We start from the raw sequence: 22,047 nt of genomic DNA, 5'->3' as shown, positions 1-22,047 counted from the left end.
ACTAGAAACGTTTATAAGACTGACAGACAACGACGGCGACGGTGGTGACGACGTAATGCGCGCGTGATCTTCAATTTGTCGTCGACAATCATACCGCTATATTTGATAAGAAAAAATAAAAATTGTTTACGACGTTATTCTTTGACCGGACGGTCGTCACCGCCGATAGTTGCTAATATACGTTTTGTCTCATGTCGTTATCTCAATATTAATAATAATAATCATATTAGGTATATCAACCATTAAAACAATTATTAATTGTTTTATGACAGTTTCGATCTCGATTTAAATATTATTCGTATTTACGGGAATTGTTACAATACTTGCGACTTCACTGTCCGACGGCGACAATTCGTGAGTACCTATATTATGTGTATAATTTTTTTTTTTTTTTGGTATAATAACAATAAGGTTGGTATAACAATAGCTCAATTTTGGGCTATTGTATACAATGGAACTTTTTGCTGTGCAGTAATTTTCCGTTTTCTTCAACAAATTAGTATAACAATAATGTATTATAACTATCAATAATAACATTTCATTATTTTCTGAAATAATAATGTACAATTTTTATAATGTTAACTTGCACAAGAAAATAATACATATTATTTAGTAACTCGTGTTTTAAAATTAAATTAAAATAATATACATTATTAAGTACTTATGTTAAATCTCATTAACTTCATTTAAAACTAAAATATGGTTAAGATAAGAAAACTGACATAAACATTATTACTTTAGATAATAATCTCTCATCTCAATCTGATACTGCACCTAAGACGTGATTTTTTTTCTCGAAATTGAACCTGAGATGTGAACCAAATATCAAACATAATTTATTTTTATAATGCTAAATAGAGAAATCAAATATCAGTAAAATGCACTCTTAATGATAATAAATAAGAAAATCTAATTGTTTAATATCTGAATATTCTAGATAATTTGAACTATTCATACGATGAATTTTCACTGTAAACGTAGTAAAATTGGATATTGTAATTTTATACTCAGTTTTAATACACCTTTTATGATGTGGATTTAGAGTAAAGTTACTATTAATGTAGTACCAACAATGATCAAATTTCTGTGGAATGAGTGCGACAAAAAAGGGTTAAAATATTTCAAGATACGAAAAATTGAATGTGATTATAGTATTAAACTTTTTCTCAATATACAATATATATATATATATATCTAGATTTAAGATTTTATCAAAACATACACACGCCATAAATATTCTCATTCATTTTATATTCAATTAATATATTTGTAATGCACACTGGATGATACTTTATAAGTATATTTTGATATATAATTATGTATAACATGTTCCACCTCATTGCAGTAATGACAGCAAACTTTAACTTTAACAATCTTGCATAATTGTGGCCTAGCTAACACTATGGATTATACACATTGTCAAATTGACTTCTATTTACAAGAGCTTAAAACAGAGAAACATATAAAAAAGTTAACTTGATAACAATAGCTACATCATTATCATATAATAATATTATATTAGGTATATTATTATATAAGGTTTCAGTGGCACAAGTAAATTTCCAGCAATGGTTCACAATCACTTCGCTGTAGTGATATTCACTTTCTCGTCTTAATTATCTAAATTATTAACTAATAGTAACCAAATTTTCAAGTTAAGTATATATTAAAAACTTCAAATTTCTTTGTATACAAATTGTTAAAATTTAAAGTAAATAGGCGCAGTTGCGTTAGAAAATTTACCGACGTGGCTTTTTTTTTTCAAATATTCCTTACCAACTTGACTATTGGCTAACAATATTTTGTTTTTCTAGTAATAATAACACTTAAATTGCAATAAGATATGAATGATTGTTAAGATTTAGTTTTACAGGTTTTATTTGTTTTCAATAATCGAACTTTTATACATATAATAAAACTTTACAAATTTAAAAATATATAAAAATAAAAAAAAAGTATAAGAGTTAATCACCTAATTAACAAACTTAGTTATGAGTTATAACTCGTTTTAATATGACGTACTTAATATAATGCCTATTAACTATAAATTATAATAGCAAAATAATATTGATATATTAATCAGTTTATGGAGTATTCCAGCTGTTATTATGTAATTTGTTATGATATAAGAAAAAGTATTGAAAAACTTTTTCATTTAAATTACTAGGTAGAATTACTTAATTTGAAAGTAAAAATATTTAATAGTTATTTGAACATTTTTTGATTATTATAATGAAAAATTAAAAATATTTTCTTCAATCGTTTGAACTTTTCACTTTGGGGAATACAGTTATCTCTATTCCCAGCTATAGGTACCATTACTATAAAATTACGTATATAACTGTATATAACAATGAAATAATCGCTGGTTAAGTTATTCTTTCCACAATTATAATAGTATACCTACATAACTTTATAGCGTTATAGTATTTTGTTTTATCATAAAATACTATGAATACAATGTAAATTTAAATAAATAATAATATAAACATAAAATATAATTACACTAAAATGTATTCTTTAAAATATTACATTAAGTTAATAACTATTACTTATAAGTAGGTAGGGCACGGATGTTGTTGCATTTGCAGCTTTAACCTAACTTAAGTGAGCTTAAAATACGTATCATGCAAGTACGAACTAAAATCTAAAAGTTTTAAATGCAATTTTCTACAATTTTTGGATTGTTATTGCAATTTTGTTATAGAATTTATTCATTTATAAAAAAATTTAACAATTTTTTTAAGTTTTTTACATAATTTTACTTTTTTAATACTTTTTAAACGGTTTTATAAAAAAAATCATGAAATAAAATTGTCAAATTGCTTTAATTCTGAATTACATAATGTATTGATATATATTACAGTTTAAATGACTTATTGTTTATTGATATTATTATATATGTATAGTCGAAACGATAGTTTTATTAATTTTAGAACCGATACGGTTTCGTTATACTGTGGTTTTCATATTTGCAATGCGTACAGATAAGATTATACATTTAACACAAAAATAATTTACGGTCCAATGCAATAATATTTTTTAAGTAATACATATATTATTTATAATTTTTTTACTAATGAGTCAGTGATCTATAAAATATACAATAAATTAATGAATTAATAATAAATAAAAATAAACCTAAATTTATGAATTATAACAAAACGTTGTTATTTTTAATATTTTAAGTGCAATACTGCAATCAAATTTACTATTTTATTAGTACTACAACATTCATGCCCTACTTATAGGTATTTATTTATAGTGATTGCAATGCAAGGGTATAGGCGTGTACTTTTGATAATATATTATAAGTGTAACAACCATAATATTATAATAATAATTAAGATAGTATCCGTGAGTAATAAGAAATTTCGTGGAAAATGTGTCGTTAATGTCGTATGAAAAAGAATAATTGGTCGGTAGGTGGACAAAAAAGATTAAGTCAAAAATACTACTTTATAAATTTAAAAAATATTTAAAGATTCAAGAGTGTTTACTATTATTTTAATCATTCCTTTGAATGATCCATTAAACGTGGATTTATTTTAAATCGAAAAAATCAATATATTTTTGAAATTACGAGTATAATATGACGTTTTCATTAAAAATGTTATTTTACTTATTCCCTTTTAAATATAGTTATTATTTTTGAACTAAGTTAATTTATACATGTTTTCTTTGACTCACGATATTATTATATTTTTTTGATAAATGTGCTGTAAGAAAAAAATTAATTATCCCTTGATCTTTTTTTATGGCATTTAATAAACCATTAAGTGATATAATTTCACAAATTTGTCATAACACATAACCAACAACTTAAGTAAAATATTCTTTTTTTACTTACACCGTGTAAGTGGGAGAATAAAAAAATGTACAGTGAACGTTGGGTTAATTGTGGGTGGATGTTGAGAACTTTCATTAAAGGCACTTTGGCGTGGGTAAGTTGACTTTTTTTAAATGAATAATATGACAGTCTCATCAATTCTTTTATTTAATAATGTTTATTTTTAATGAAATTGGTAAAATGTAATAAAAATAATAATAAGACAACAGTGTATAATAAAATATTATTAATTGTTTAAATAATATGATAAAAATAGTATCAATTTTTAAAATTTATAATAACAAATTATAATAATAATAATTTATAATTATAAATATCAGTCATGTAAATTATCTAAATTATCGTAAGTAATATTATTTAATAAAAGTTTTATGAACGCTTCTATGTAATTTTTATACTATTATTAAGTATAATAATTTTTAATGAGAATTGGTCTGAAATCGTAAAAACGAGTGTATTTCACACCTTACAAAACTCGTTAAATAAATATCAAAAATATGAAATTAAATCAGGTGGGTTTATAAACAGTATCAGTGTAAAACTAGACCACAATATTTTTTTAAAATTGAATTGTAAAATTAAATATAATAGGTACCAAGAAATAATAATAAATGTGCTTACCAAGCTAATAATAAAATATATAACTCGAAATGCCTAGTAATCGTAGTTTACAATTTTAAAATAAATTTGAATGATAATTAATTGTATCATATAAATGTTATTTGAATAAAAAAAATTGCTTCTTTATTACCGGTTATCATATAACCTATGTAAAGAGTATTAAACATTGATCCATGATATTATTATCTAGTCTATATAATTATTTTTAGACATTTTAGTATAATTTCTCACATTGAGTATCGCCCATTTGCGCCAAACTTACCTGGTGTAATTTTAATAAAATAATAATAAACAATAGTTAGAATTTTATTTAAATCATAGTCAATTTCAAAAATAATAATCAATAATACAAATTATTTTATACAACAATAAATAGTTAGTTCTAACTTCTAAAATAACTATAACTTTTGAGTTTTGACCCATATAAGTATGATATATTATATATTTATATGATAAATAGACTTCCATATAAAGGTGCATTTTTTTTAAATATTCAAATTTAACATTACGAGCATTACAAAATGCACATAGAAAGATTTTCACCACTCACACGCGAAGGAGGAGAATTAAAATGCAGAAGTTTTACTACTTGTTTATTTTATACTAAAATCTAATGTGTTATTTAATAATATGAAAATAACCATTTATATTTCATAAAACCACATGATAATAATAGTTGATCATATTTTAATTTGTATACAATACTATTTAAAAATATCTTGATATTACTACTACAGATTTCCATTTAAAAAAACTATATCGTCGAAAGGAAAAACAATATTAAAATAGCTATAAGCCCATATATGCAATTTAATATAATTTAATTCTTCGATAGGGATCCAACACCGGCATTTAACTCATATTTTATAAGAATATATAACGGCTAAAGCATTATATCATTGAAATATTAAAAAAAAAAATCTAGTTTAAAGAGCTTAAATGTGATCCCCCATCACCGCCCTCCTTAAACTTGTCCCAACAAGATTAGGTAGTCAATATTACAGCCTTAGAAGTGATTATTATATGTATAGTACTTATATTTTATTAATATTGTATAATATTATTTATTATATTATATTAAAGTATTATACACAGTTATTTTTGATAGGTTTTTTTATAATCGTCATAATATATAGAACGTCACCAGTACCTTTTTACACTAAACTTACCATAAGTCATTTAAGTTCACTTTTTAGTCCGTTTGAATAAATAGGTACCCTTTTTAGCTTAGAATCACTGTAAGTCATTCGATCTTGATTTTTATATATTAGTCTGTTTGAACGTAAACTTTAACTGTTTCGTTTAAGACGAGAATCATATTGTATAGAAAAATGCAATTGTTCAATATATTTTCACTCATTTCTGAGTGTATCAATATTATAAACAACATTTTTTTTTCATTTTCGATAAAACAGTTATTAATTAAATTCATTTTATTAAATTTATTCAATTAAATGTTAGTATTAATTATTTAAATGCTAATTAATTGATAATATTATTTTATTTTAACAACATTAAATTAAACAAAACAGTAATATTAACTTAATAAGTAAATAATTCATATGTTCATCACAAACTTGATATAAATACTTATCAACAAAAAAAAACTGTAATAACAGTTGATATAATTAAACTAAACTAATTATATATATATATATATATATATAGATAGATAGATAGATAGATAGATAGATAGATAGATATATAGATATATATATGTACGCAGGTATGTACACTTATATTATTTAAATAATGTAATTTAACGATAAACGTTCGAGTTAAAGAAATTAAAGGATTTAAATGATACTATATTGGTATTAACAATAATACCTAATAATAGTGAATTAACGAAATAATCTTTTTCTATATTTTCTAAATTTAAGACGTATTATTATGTTTTTAATGCCTACCAATTTCTCGATGAAATAATAATACTATCTTTATTCTAATATTCTATACTAAAAACTACTATTCTACTAAAAACTACAACAAAAAAAAAAGGTTGTTCAAACCTTGTGCGGCTCCCTGGACATCATGGTTTTGTATTTTTTTGAAAAAATAGCTCTTTCCTACGAAAAGGTTCCCGACCTCTAATATATGACATTCGTGTGAGGATGAGAGTTGCAATTATATATGACCAAATTGCTAGGGGACTGTGTACTCATATATTTATTAATCTATATACAAATTGTATATGCAAAAATGTACCGTATATGCATCTTTATATCTATAAATTTATATAATAAAAAGAGGGTTTTTACAAATTTAATTTCACATTAATTAATAATAAGTATAGGTATATAGTTCTATAGATACTTATTATAACTTTCATTTCTTGTAACAAAAATTGTCTGTCTTTTAATTATAATTAGATTTCAATGTAATGTCGTCATTATTTGATAAATTGATAACAAACATCATGCAATACTTAAGTCAAATTTGGTCAAATATGGGTAAATTAAACTTATGCAATTTTTTGTAACATTGAAGAAATTAGTTTTTAAGTCCTGGTACCAATTTATATATTTGGATTTTCGATGAAAATATTTGAGGAGGAGCTTAGCCATTACTATAACCATAAATCATGTATACAAAAAAATATAAACATATAGAAAATTGAATAAACGTAAAAAAATATACGAGGACAGCCAAACTGAACATCAAATCATGTGAAAATATTCACTTTACAAAAACAAATAATACAATAATATAGTCGCGTATTCAGTGGTTCTTAGATAGTTAACAGTTCATCCCCCTTCCAAAAAAGATGACAAATGTGTTCGATCATCTTTTTTAGCTGATATACATACACTATATAGTAATAGCAAAATATACACCAACCCATATGATTTATAATTTATAAATATTATTTTATATTAAATGATTTAATATACTTTTTTTATAACAAATATATAGTCTGTAACATCATAAAATATACGAACCTATATATATTGTATACGCTAAGCATTTCCAAAATCTTTTTTGGGGCACCGCTTCCGCCGTTCTCACTCCAAAAATTTTAAATACAAGACTGAACAAAATGTATTATAAATTATGAATATAGTGATGTTTATACACGAGATATAATAATATATTATATCATGTGCGAGTTTATATTGTACACCTACAATATATATATCTACACATATTATTATTATTATTATTATTATTATGACTACACGAGAGAATATTATGTTCATTATATTATTTTGTGACTCCATCACACTGCATTGCATTATACTTGGTAAACCTATATTATACGGTTATGGGAACGTAATGAAATTATAATAAATAATAATATGCATACGAGTTATGCAAGTACACGTCTTGTTATAATAATAATAATATTATTATTGTCATGAGCTCAATTTTTAATGTTTTATTCGCCCGCATCGCGCATCGTGAATCGGAGCCAGCCGGCTGGTATCCTGTTGCCTGCGCACGGGCAATTCGGTTGCGTGTGGCGTGCGTCCGCGGATGCGTCTGCGTCGAACTCATGATCCCCTGATTAGCCAGACGCGCCGGGCAAAAATTTATTCGCCGAAATCAATTAATACTGTTTATTATTACTATTATTAATATTTGCTGACCCATTTCGGCGGGCGTCAGCGTCTGACGGCGACGAGTGCGTTTCGTAGTCCAAGCGGACGACGACAAACAACAACGACAATACAGCAACAACAATAATAATGATAATTACGTGCCCGTCATTGGCCGTCAACGACGTCAACGACACAAAACTAACGAAATTCGGGGGAACTCGGTACCAGGACCACAGAAAGTGTAGAACGTCGCCGCCGCTGCCAAAACCGCCAGTTCCCGCGTTGCACGGTTCGGTGGACGCAATGCGAGATTTCGCGTTTCCAGTCCTACAATCAAAATATATTAATAACAATAATATATATAATATTAATTATTAATTAACATTTTTGAAGAAACCAAGCGTACATTATCGGCCTCTGGTTTATTACCCTTACTAGGAGGCAAGGCTAGGTACATATTAGTATAAGCTTTAATCAAAATACACAAAAAATAATGTCCGCATTTCTAGAAATGTGGAATGAATTCCAATCAGTCTAAAATAAACGAATCACCGACGGGGAAAATGTTGAACTCCGAGTAAAAACATATTTTATGTTCCCGGACGTTGAGAAATTATAGAACAATATATTTCTATAACTCGGACTGAGGAATCTAAGGCTGGTGAATATTTTATACGTAATGATACAGCGGTATTCACGCTAGTTTAGATATTTCCGAGTTAAACACGGCGGTCCAGAGCAAAAAATGACATAAATGATACTTTGAAAAATCAAACATTTATACGATAATTCGATATTATTATATTATAATATACCATATACATAATTAGTGCGCCTTTTGTTTTCTAAACAAAACTTATCGTGGCTATTAATTTATTTCCGATTTTATGTTTTTTCATTATATCTATGTACTAGACAATTGCCCGGATTAAAGTATAACCATCATCCAGCTGTCACATATTTTTTACTTACGCCATGTAATATAATTTAATATAATATATGGGTTCTGTATCTGTACAGAGAAACAATATGTTTACGCTCGTAAACCAAAAAAATAAGCCAGTATATAGTTTACCAACACTGACAACGGTATATATTATTTAATGACTTATAATATTACTATTTACATTAATTTGATTCTATTAACCAAACACAGATTATCAAGGCTGGGCATTAACGAATTAAAAATTAAAATTAAGTTAATTTTAATTGAGTTAATTAACTCGTTACTTTTTTTTCCAAATTAACTTTTAACTTAATAAGTTATTTTTTTTTAAGATTAACGTGTTAACTTCAAGTTAATTTTATTCAAAACTCTAAATTAAGTTAATTTTTGTCTGAAGAATAATTCAAAATTTTAGGATTTACTTTAGAAAATCAGGTTTATCGGTAGGTAGTTGGTACTTTAATGTATCATTTTAAATTTCCCAGGTAATTTTCTTGAGCATAAAGAAAAGCTATCTAATAAGCAATATTATGTGTCTGAAATTTTTTATTTTTGCAAATTAGAAAATTTCAACTTTAAACTAAGTTAAGTTACTTTTTTTTCTTAAAGTTAATTTATAACTTAACAAGTTAACGAAAAAATATGAGTAACTTTTACCTTAATTTAACTTTATTATTTTCAAAATAACTTAACTTAACGAGTTAAAAAAAATCGTTAACTTGCCCAGCCTTGCAGATTATCACCATGGTCTATGAAAAAATAATGTTTGGTCACATAAAATATTGCCTCACAAATTAACCAATAGAAATTCGTTTACATAAATACATTAATCGCTCCATGCAATCACAAACTAAAATATTATTCAACGATAATAAATTAATATGGATATTATATTATATTTATACAGAAAGTACAAAAGTAAATAATATAGTTACAAATAAATTATGAGCTTCATTAGTATTAAATTAACACAATTTTTTTAAAAGTTTTTAACTATAAAACAATAGAATAAATAATTTATATTATTACAAATAATATATATATATTTCATATATATATTTTCCGCTTTAATGTCTATAGGTCATTATTAAGTATGAAATAAAAATAATATAATATACAAGATAGTATGCCGTTTTTTATACATTTCTGATAAGGCGGTAACATACAATGTATACATATTATTTTAATATTATACGTATGTGTAGTTATACTTTAATGGTTAAATAAAAATATAATATTTATAAAAATAAATAATTTTAATAACTAACAATAGTATATATATAATTTGATAAGTGTATAGGTATAGGTAATAGGTATACCTTTGTGAATTTAAAATGTGTATATAATAACTTATTTATACATACATAGACATTAGAATAGTATATGCAACCATATACATATTTGTGTATATATAATATATATATTTATTTATGTATTTATTATATATTAATACAATAAACATTTTGTTTTAAAATAAATACTTGATTCGTGGTAAAAAAAATATTTTCAAGTCTTGGTCAAATAATCATATTTCAATCATTTTTTTTAAAAAATAAACAATTTATGCACTCACACTGGACTCCATTTAAAAAAATGTATAAGGTTATAGTAAACGTTCATAGATTATAAATTATTAAAATTTATTATGTTTGATTAATTAGGTTACTTTGCAAAGATGTAGTCCAATACGTTTCATTCAAATTATTCCTCTTTCAAAAAAAAAAAATAATAATAAAAATTACCTGCAGATTCCGAATACCTATTCTACGATGCACGTTTTTGTGTAAAGTCAGATATTATATATAATCGTTGAAATGGTTTGATTTTAATTTTCCTTAGGACCATGTAAATAGCAATTACTAGCATTTTTTGTATTTATATCTAACAAGAAAAATAAACGTTTAGAAAATATGTTCTACGATATAAAATTTTAATGATTTACTATAATTGATATATATATATATATATATTCGATTATTATTTTAATACACTATGAGCCCCTGAATCCCCGATGAATCGCAAAAACTTGTTATATTTTGTCCGTACATAGAAATATGAAAATATAAAAACAAAATATATTTTCGCAGAATATTATATATTATCAGATTATAGGTATAGTAAGCTACGAAATCCGCAGCTCTAGTCGCATGTTTCCCTGGTAGCCATACTTACCGGATCTACCTCGGTGAAAAAAAAAGCGTAACGAGCGGAAAAAAATTTGTCCGGCGTGAGATTAAAGAGGGGAATAAATAGATAGGACGATATGTGAAGACGGTTCAAGGACCATTCTAGGACATAGGATGGGACCGCCGCGGTAATTGTGAAAAAAAAAATACATTCCAATCACGGAGACTCGTCGATGTAGTATTTTTTGTTATGTGTATGTTTATTTTACCATTATTTCCAACCAGCCGCGTCTAATACGGCCGCGGCGGCGACGTCGTCAACTACAACACGCGTGCACGAATGTGTTTCCCTCCGATTTTCAAAAACCACGAGATACACCCGTATGAAATGCATACCGCCCGGACTTGTATCAGGATCGCAGAACGGTCGAGCGAGAGCTGACGACGCCGTCGTCGTCGAAAACATTCTGCCGAGTTGCGTTGTGTCGGCGAACGCGTACGCCGCTTACTAGGGTCCCAGCAGGTGCGCAACACGAGTTTGTACCATATAAATAATGAGTACGCTGTAGGCGACGAGAGTCGGGCACCGGTGTGAGTGGCGTGACCGTCGGTGAAGGACCGGCGCCGGCCGTCGGCTTTACCGTGACGAGACCAAGTCGACCTCTGGCGGGACTGGGTTGGGGGCAAGTCAACTATGACGACGAAGAGGAGGTGCACAGTATTTATTATTATAGTCGACGGCCCCGCCACCGCACGCAACAGATGATCGGCGGAGCGATGACATTTTAGTGGCGTTCAGTCTGCACTGGAGCCGCATATAAACGAGGACAATTTTCATATGAAACCGTATTTTTCAGGAAAATAATTATCCGGACTAGATTTCTTGTAAGGAAAGATATTTCAAAAGAATGGATTAATAAAGGAATGATATTTTCAATGATTAATATATTCTTGGAACGATATTTTTCTAAACAGTCTTATCTCGGGAAAATACAAAACAGTAAATTAAAACACGGAACCGTATTTTTCAGGAATGGTATTAATTAGGAAAATATTGGTCATTCCTGAAAAATACGGTTCCGTGTTTTAATTTACTGTTTTATATTTTCCATAGATAAGACTGTTTAGAAAAATATCATTCCAACAATATATTAATCCTTGCAAATACAATTCCTCTATTATAACCTAACCTTTGATATACCGTTCCATGAAAATACCAATCCAAACATTTTTTTTTTCTTCTGCATATTTTCCTGATTCATATAGCCCTCCTCTGAAGTCTGAAATATTTCATGTGAAACGTTGAATTTCTTTTAACTCAACTATTGATGATAATATATTAATGCATTTAATAACATGATTGATGTTACTATATTTATTGCTTAAATAAGTATATATAATAGTATTATAATGTAAGTATTTTGTATTTGACTTCTGTATGATATCTAGGGTTTTAAATTTCATGAAATTTATTTTCTTGAAATATTTCGTTGCAATGAAAAATAAAATATAAATTATTATATCTTAAAGTTTAATCACGTCAACTTGCAAGTGAAAATGTGCAAAAATTGGTTTATTGTGTAAAACAAAGAAAATATGTATAATAAATAATAATAACCAATAACCAATAAGGATCCAATTAATAATACAACATTGATATCGAATTATTTAAACATATTTTTGTATTTTTTATAGTCACTACAAACAATTTTAATTACTTTTATAATATTAACAAAAACAATCACTAATCACAAATGTAAATTGAAATAAAACTTATTAAAAAAAAAATTATATGAAAAATTTAAATATTTAATTTTCAAACAATAGTTATTAGCAAAATACATAGAAAATTTCTAAAATACTATGATATGATATAATATTACATTATTACATCACGTATAGGTAGTATTAATTATTATTTTGTTCAATCTGGTCTCCAAAATTGATTCAATTGAGCAGTACAATTGTACAATTTGTGTATACTCGTATTATAAATAGTAATAAATATAACGAAGGTCGACAGTTACAATCGTAGTATCATAGTATCGTACTTATAACGTATGTTTGAGTCATAATAAATATATATTGTGCGGTGCCAACGCCGAGGAATTCGTCATGCGAAACATTCTTTTTTTTCATACACCGCCACTATAACTCGGCTTATTTTACTGCGGCGGTGTTCGCAAACATTTTTTAGCGTTTTTGTTTGCTCGTTTTTCTTCTTTGACAATGAGGAAACCATGTACCAGAATAGTATAAGACTGGTTAACGGTAGCCACGATTTTCCCGCCGCAACGCGCTCGACATCATGGACACGACGTCATCTACATTGGCGGGATCATGGCCGACTGCGGTCCTGGTACCAGTGCTGCTCTATGCGAAGTACCGACCGCGGTTCAAGTTGCCCGTGGCTTGTTAGCGTTTCCCTGAAACATAATATACCTTGTGCTTGTGTATTACGTATCCCAATTCCCAATCATTTGCTTGTCCGGCCTTTTCCTTAATTATTCTAACAAAAACCGTTCGTTTTAATTTATCAAAACAAAAGAATTTTTTAAGAGCGCTTTATTGCTTTAAAATGTTCTAATAAATTTCGATTGAAATTATTTAATATATAATATTCGCAATATATTATATATTTTATTTTCAAACGACTTCCGTTAAAATGTATTTATTGATAATGATAAATCTAATCATATAAATTTAATTCATTAACAATTAAAATAACTAATAATTAATAAGGTAATTAAAATTTTGAGTTTTCTCAAATAGACAATAGCTATACAATATAATTTCCATCAGGTATTTAAGCTATCCAATCAAGTTGATACAGCCGGTACATGTATTATAATTTATATTTATTGTATACATTATAAAAATTGTAAATAGTCATATTTATTTACTAAAATAAAAATATAGATATATTACATTCTATCTATTACGTGTTAATAGGTAAGTACCTATAATTCTTCTACAATTTCTCAGCCAAGCTAAAGGTCGAGACTTAGATTGACCCCCTAGTCTCTGTATCTGTAATTATAATAACTGTTATAATATACTTCAACATCGGCCACTGCCTATAGGGTTAAGAAGCTAAGCTATTCGTGACTTTTACGTATTATTTTTTCTCTTAGTCATACACGTTGGCACATTGCAGTTAATGTTATAATACCTACCATTTAGTATGACATAAAAGCATTTCTATTATTCTATTCTAGTTTTAATAATTCATAAAACAGTTCCTAGCTGTTACATCATATAATTATCAAAACATTAATTAAACATTACACAATATAATCCAATAACTGCCACCATCGTTACATTACAAGCATTTAACAGTTCATTATTTTTATAATTGGAACACAATTAATTTTTGTTAAAGTTAAGAATCGATTGTATATAGCTTAATGCTTAATCGATTCACATATGATATTTGATAATAGATACATTACTGCATTAAATTATTATTTATGAAATGAAATTATTATTTAAAAATGAATTGTCATTTATTTTATTACATTGTCTGCATTTATAACATATAAATACATATATCATCGATATTCAATCTTATATTATAATGTCATTTAATATTTTATTATCCGTTGACGAAAAATATATCACATTAAATTTATTCATAATCAGTGAACGTAAATGTGCATGACGTATTTTTTAATTAATTGATTTATCTGAATAAAATAGTATAACATAAAAATTCACAATAATAACACAAATTATAAACAATAATAATTATAACAAATCAAAATAAACCTTTCAGCAAAAGCATCAATAATAAATATTATTGGAAGAGACTTGTGAAAGGGTACTGAAGTACCCCCTAGATTGTTTTCAAGTAGTTGTACGAGTTGATTCTCAGGTACCTAATTACCTAAATCGAGACCCGTAAATTGATCCTGGAGAAATTAAAAGGAATGTATGAGTTGATTTTCTGTGTATTGAATATCAGTGGAAAATTAAAAAAAAGAAGTACTTATGAAGGAAATGGCGGCAATGGCACACAAGTAAAAAGTTTAACAACAAACATCATTAGTAGATATCAATTTTCGTAAGCAATGTGTTTCACATTTTTATTCCTAATTAGTAATAGTCATCTAGTTATGAAAAAGAGCCTATACAATGATTTACAACATTTAATGACTTGATCAAATAATTTTAACCTACTTTTAAATAGACATGATAGCATAATGAATTAAAATACTACGATTGAACAAATTGAATAACTAAAAAAAAAAAAAATGAGAGACTTGTCAGTCTGAAATTTTCCAATGGTATTTTATGGGAATCAAATATATGTGTGCTAGAAATCAATTCATACTCCTTCAAATGAACTTGGGAATCAATTAAAATATAAACTTAAAGTAAGTCTCTAGAATCAACTCATTCACATGGTTTTAAAGTCCTATATTACTGACCAGTGATCATCAATAATAGCCAATAAGCTATACTATATTTCATACAGTACAATATATAACATAATATAATACGATCAAAATGCGTTTTATTGGCACCCGACACGTGACGTACGGAGACTATTTATTGCATCGACGAAACTAAAATTGAATTTATTGTTTATCTATACCTACGTTTGAACTCGTTTTATCCATGGATTTCTAGCTTATTTTCGGAGTCTAGTAGTGAGCGGCATCAGCGCATTAAATAACAAAAATTATTTGCTTATAACATATAATATGTGTATTGTATGACCCAATAATAAGTAAATACAATTACCTATTCATAATATACATTAAAAATTAGTAAATTAATTTAATAATACATAAATTATAATTATGCTTATAAATAATAAGTTCTATTATAATACTGGTAGAATCGTAGAACACATACTGCATGGTATCCAATAATGCCAATAATTGTATAAATTGTTATAATTTTTAGAGTTTATTTAAAAATTAAAATTAGATACCAGGGTTTTTTTAATGTAATATTTAAATATTTTGACTCATTTAATAAAATAGTATAAATCCCAGTGGCTGCTAACAAGCATGGCACTATAATTATTTTCCAGGGGGGTGAAAGTGGGGCAAATATTTTTTTACTTGGGCTAAGGTTTTTTCAATAATCAATGAGATTATTTAAATAAAATATAAATATTTGCGCATCATATAACATAACATAATATAGCTATTAGCTATATATAGTTAAAAGTGTTTTAAGAATAACGTCAAATATTTTTTATGTACCTTATGTAAGAAAAATTTTAATCACTGACCTTCAACAACTATATTAATAATGATGTACAAACATGATGATTTCTTTATTACTTTAATATTACATACCTTTGTTAATAAATTATTATGTTTTTTTTTACTAACATTTCATAAATATAAATAAAGTATAATTGTGGTTAATAATGAACAGATGAATTTGTTTGACTTAATTTTAATGCAATAATTTGGGGTACATTTGTTTATTTATTTACATCCAGTACTCAATAAAGGTAATAAAAAATAAATCAAATATTTTTTCTTATTTTACAAATTTGAAAACATATTTTATTGAAATTGTAGTAAATTCTATAAGGGTTAGAGACCTAGCTTCCCCTCTCCTTGGCGTCGTGCCTGAGTCTTCTGATGCCGAGGGTTACAATAAATAAAAACAATAAAAATAATAAAACAATTATTGCTCGATTTATTATTTAGGCTTTAAGAAGGGTGCCCTACATTTGTAATATTAAACAGAAAGTTCATAAATGGCACTATAAGTTTTCAAATGCTAGATATAAACAATATATAAGATGGTGAATAAATAATAATTATATGTCTGAATAAGAATAAATAATGTATATCTGACAAGTAAAATACAATAATCGCACTAATATGAAAAATTTGAAAAGTTAAACCATACTATTTTTTAGTACTTAAACACGAAAGTTCAAATCACGTTATGTTATAGAACATAGTTGGAAATCATACAATATACTATATAGGCAATAATATTGTATGTATAATATATATATTTATATTATATAATACATAAGCATATAACTATAGTATAAAAACATTATATAATTACTAATTTTTTAAAACACAAAATAATATATAAATAATATGAATATTATCATCATTGTAATTCAATAAGTATTTTATTTCTTTACTAACTTTATATAAAAATCGAGCCAAAATACCGTTCCATATAGATAATAATAGACAATAGTAGAATACACAGAATTTGATCTCAATTTATTTGAAGTTTGACTGATTTTATTTAATAAGTTTTTTAAGAACTTTGGTTTATCCTCCATATATATCGTACAAAGAATTCAAACAATTCATTAATTGTACATTCCAGCAAACATCTCAAATCTCAATAACTTCTTTAACCTAACCAAATGTATTGCGTCCCTTATTCCTTTATATGAATGATAACATTATCAGCACATTACAATTATTGATTTTAATTCTTATCATAATATAACTTAAATTAAATTTAGCGTATATATTATTTATGAGATAGTCTTCACATTCGTATTATTTTAATAGATGCTTTGTAAATACAATTATTATATATATAAAAAAAAAGGTATATTTCATAATAGGTACCCAATTAAATGTATTATTAAACTGCTTTTTATAACATACGAGGTGCTATTGAATTATTAAATATTACATTTCAGTGATATTTTCTACACTAAAAATTTTCTTTTTTTGCCCACTAATTTGGTGGTTATTGGGTATAAATAATGTTAATAATTTATTAATGCATGTTCAAATAATTAACAAAATGTTTAATTTAAGAAAATAAAATAAATATCAAAATAAATAATATGTTAAAAATAACTTTAAATAAAAAAATATTTCATAGTTGAGTACCTCCTATAGCTAAAATTAATACATTCTGTCCATAGCTACATATAAATTCAAATATTGCAATATATAATATTAATATATTGGGTTATTTATTGATTATTCTATTGTTACCGGTTACATAATACACTAATTAAGGTTGAACAAACAGGTATAATATTATTATACTATTGATATAATTATTGATTAAGTAATTATAAAATTACTCACATTTTTTTTATAAATATAACTATTGAAATGTAAGTTATATCATAATTTGTAATATTTGTAATACTTACAAAAACATAAAATTCCTAAATATGGTGATTTCTTCAACCATAAATACAATAATTATTGATACTTTCACTAATGATACACGCATACATAATTAATATATATTATTATTTGCCTTTTTCAAATTATTTGTTAAGGCTGATTTTACAACTATGGTTATTAGCAAACTTAAAAATTAAATATGAAAATTAAAACTTAAGTATTTACAGTTTGTGACAAATTTATAATAGGAAAAAAAATTATAAATTTTTGCTATGTTTTTCTCTTGAATATTTGAAAGTATTTACTAATTACTATCCTTCGATGTATTTTAGGCATTTTTAAATATAATTTAATTTATACTTTATATTGAGGCTTTCATTGCATAACATTATGTAAAATATTGGTATTAAAGTGTAAGTGAGTTAACAGTTAACAGGTTAAGTGCGTGTCATGAATGTCATATTCTCACACTCACTTGATAGTTTATTAATACTCATCTCTTATTTTATTTCCCTTTTAAAAAGGGAATCTCTCCATTTTTATTTTTATGCATTCTAAATTCCTTAATGACTAAATATGTTCCAGTTTTGCTTTTCATTCATCAATTGTATTGTTTTATATTGATTGTATTGTATGTGTCTTTGAAGTTGTTATTAGACTTATTTTTGTGAAATGTTGATATAAGGTGACTTTTTTACTACTCAGTCTGTAATTTTGTCCTCCGTGTATTTTTGTGTTGCAACTAGTTGCATTCTGTGGTAAAAATTTCTACCGAATTGCGGGCCACATTTTTTAGGGTACATACAAATTGCGGCCCAAATAATATTACCTAATTAAACATTTTTGAAAAATAAAATATATTCTAAACTTAATTTTCCTTTTCATTTTTGTACAGATTTAAGACTGTCTGTTGTATCAGTGTTACTGGTTGGTTAAAAAGTCGTTATTTTTTAAAATTAATAATATAGTAAAAACTTATGTGATATTTTTTAGGTTAAACATATTTTTTTGATTTTATTTAAAATAATATAATATTGTCATGTATATACATTATACATAGGTTAAGTATTTTTAATTAACATTATGGCACTGATAAAAATTAATATGATATTATTTTTATATATTCAAGTATGTCAATTAGGTTTTCTTCTCATTATTTCATATTATTTCTTATAAATGTTTCTTTTTCTAATATAATTGTATATTATGATTGTTGAATGCTGACTGTTGTGATTATTGAACAAGGAATGATAATAATATTAGCCATTAGGATGTAGCCATGTGGGCAAAAATTAATCGGGTCGCAATTCGAATTAGACATTTTTTCTATATATTTGGGACACAACTAGTATGCAGAATGTATTTTAATACGAAAGAGAACCCACATGAATGATATTTGTAATTGATATAATAGCACTCCAAAGAGCCATTAATAATAATGCAGATATAAAGTTAACATTTTTTAATACTTTTTAAACGGCACATATGATATGTTTCAGTTATTACTAGATATATTTTTAAATTATGGTTTTTGTTTCTCAACTCTATAATAACTCAAAAAACAACTCTATTGTAGTTTTTAGACTAATCAGTGTATATTTTGATAGAATTCAGTTAGTCGTGCAGTGATGTTACATTATTTCCAAGAACAGAGTTTATCATAATATTTATTGTTGTACTGAATTTAATGTTTACAGAACGAAAATGCAAAATTTCATAAAATGAATAACCCTATGCTCTGTATTTTATTGTTTAGTCCTTTATAAATATTAAAATATTAAACTTTTACATGAATAAATAAACTTTTGCTTTGTAATATATCATAATAATAAGTGTTGTTTTATAGATAAGTTTAGTAATCAAATCATACATTAATAGGTTCATTACTTTATTTAATGCGACCACTCATTAATATCAGTAATATTTAATTTAAGCATTTTTTTCTATAATTAATAAAATAAATAAAGTATCAATTTCAAATAAAATTTTAGTTATATATTTATTTAATTAAATAAAATTTACTTCACCAATATCTAAAATTTCTTTTTACTATTTCAAGAACTTAAATAAAAAATTACACATCAAAATCATTCAATATTTGTTTAGTATTTAAAATTTTGAAAGTATATTAACAGAAAGTAAATAAGATTACATATTTTTTTTAAGAATAAAAATATATAAAATTCTTATATATTTTTCTAATAAGTAAAAATATTTTGGAATCAACTCAAGCTTGCAAATAAAAAATAATTTTTGTTTTAAGAAAAGTATTGTTAATTTACAAATATATAATATTTATGTACTTAGTGTAACTACTAATAAACTGGAAAGACCTTTTTTTTAATTAGTATAAAACAATTTCAACTTAATTCATATCAACATCATAAATTAAATGTTTAAAATGCAGCCTATCAACTTCTTCATATTGAGAGTACATTTAAATATTATAAGAGTAGAAATTCGGTTTTTGGAATGTGGCGTGTGAAAAACCTATCAAACGATATTCTAACAAACAAAATTATGATATCAACTTTCATTTACGGTATACTTCTATTTTAATCAAATTAATATTGATTTTATATTTGCAACACAAAAAATAGGTCTTTATCTTAATTTATCTTAGAGTTCAACAATACAGTAAAATAGTTTTTATTTTTATCGTAGATTTTTTGATTAGGTATATATTTTAATAACGTAAAATATAGTTTTTAAAAACATTTTTACTGTGTTTATTTTTAAGAGTTTTGATAATATTCTCTAAAAAAGTTAAAAACGACCTGTATAAATGTTTGCAATCATTAATGTGCACAGATTAAGTTAGTTTGGGAATGAGAAGCATATAAATGCATTTTTTATTCACATTAGGTAAATGTGCATTACTTATTTAATACAATTGATGACATCCAATTAACCCTAACGTATATTAACAATCACATATAAGTATTTATTGTATTATCACATCGTTCAGAATCATTGCTTTCAAATGTAAGGAGTAATTTAGTAAAAAAAAAAAACACCTAATAATAATAAATTCCCAAAAAACGACTGTTGAAGCATCACTTATATTAACATTCATTGCAACTGATAAATTACCTGACATTAATTACTTATGTACACAATAGAGTATTAATGGTGGGGGTATGTGCACGGTGTTATTCATCTCGCCGCGTGCATTTTCAATATTTTTAGTAACGTAAACAAAATATTTTAAATTATTTGCAATTATTCATAATTATCAAATGGTACTTAGTAAATATTAAGTGATTATATTTAAGTTGAAAATCCATGATATCGATAATAAAAATATATTAATTTTTACCAATTTAAAAAATATCCTACATATACTATAAATATTAGGTACCTACTTACAAATAATAAACTGTGAAAATCACAAAAAATTGTAGTATCAGATAATTTAAATTTCTTGTAAGCTCGTGCAAAACGTACAAATTTCATGATTGTTTTATGAAAAGTATTTTAAGAAATACCCAAAAGGGATATTTTTTAAGTACAAACTATACTTATACTTAATTAGCATAATAAGGACTTGAAGAAAATAAGACTTCATAGTGAAGAAAGGAAAACTTTATTTTTCGACTTTATTATTTTACATTACCTACTTGAAAAATACATACAACCACGATTTTTTTTTTTTTTGAGCGAATATAGTACTGCTCGAATGATCTAACGTCTATAGAAAATAGGAGCCTAGATTGCTTGTATTTGAAAACGAATTTATAATTAATTTAAAATTATTAAAGAAGCTTTATTAATTTATTAAATCTATTGTCGCTATTTTTAAATGTATTCATTGTTTTAAAAAAATAAAATGACTACTTATCTATTTTATAATTTTGAATAGTAATAA

At 25.4% G+C, this 22,047-nt stretch overlaps 1 protein-coding gene across 1 annotated transcript in view; it reads left to right on the top strand.

Moving 5' to 3' along the window:
* The first annotated feature begins 33 nt into the window (after window positions 1–33).
* LOC113548134 (rhodopsin-like) overlaps window positions 34–22,047 on the top strand; it is a 37,832-nt gene continuing 15,818 nt past the window's right edge. The window contains exon 1 of the mRNA XM_026948834.1: window positions 34–354. The gene's annotated coding sequence lies outside the window, so the exon portion shown is untranslated. The remainder of the gene's footprint in view (window positions 355–22,047) is intronic.

This window comes from Rhopalosiphum maidis, chromosome 4, assembly GCF_003676215.2.
Source record: "Rhopalosiphum maidis isolate BTI-1 chromosome 4, ASM367621v3, whole genome shotgun sequence".
Lineage (NCBI taxonomy): Eukaryota > Metazoa > Arthropoda > Insecta > Hemiptera > Aphididae > Rhopalosiphum > Rhopalosiphum maidis.
The sequence above is the reverse complement of the archived record's forward strand: the minus strand, read 5'-3'. Positions and strand labels throughout refer to the sequence as shown.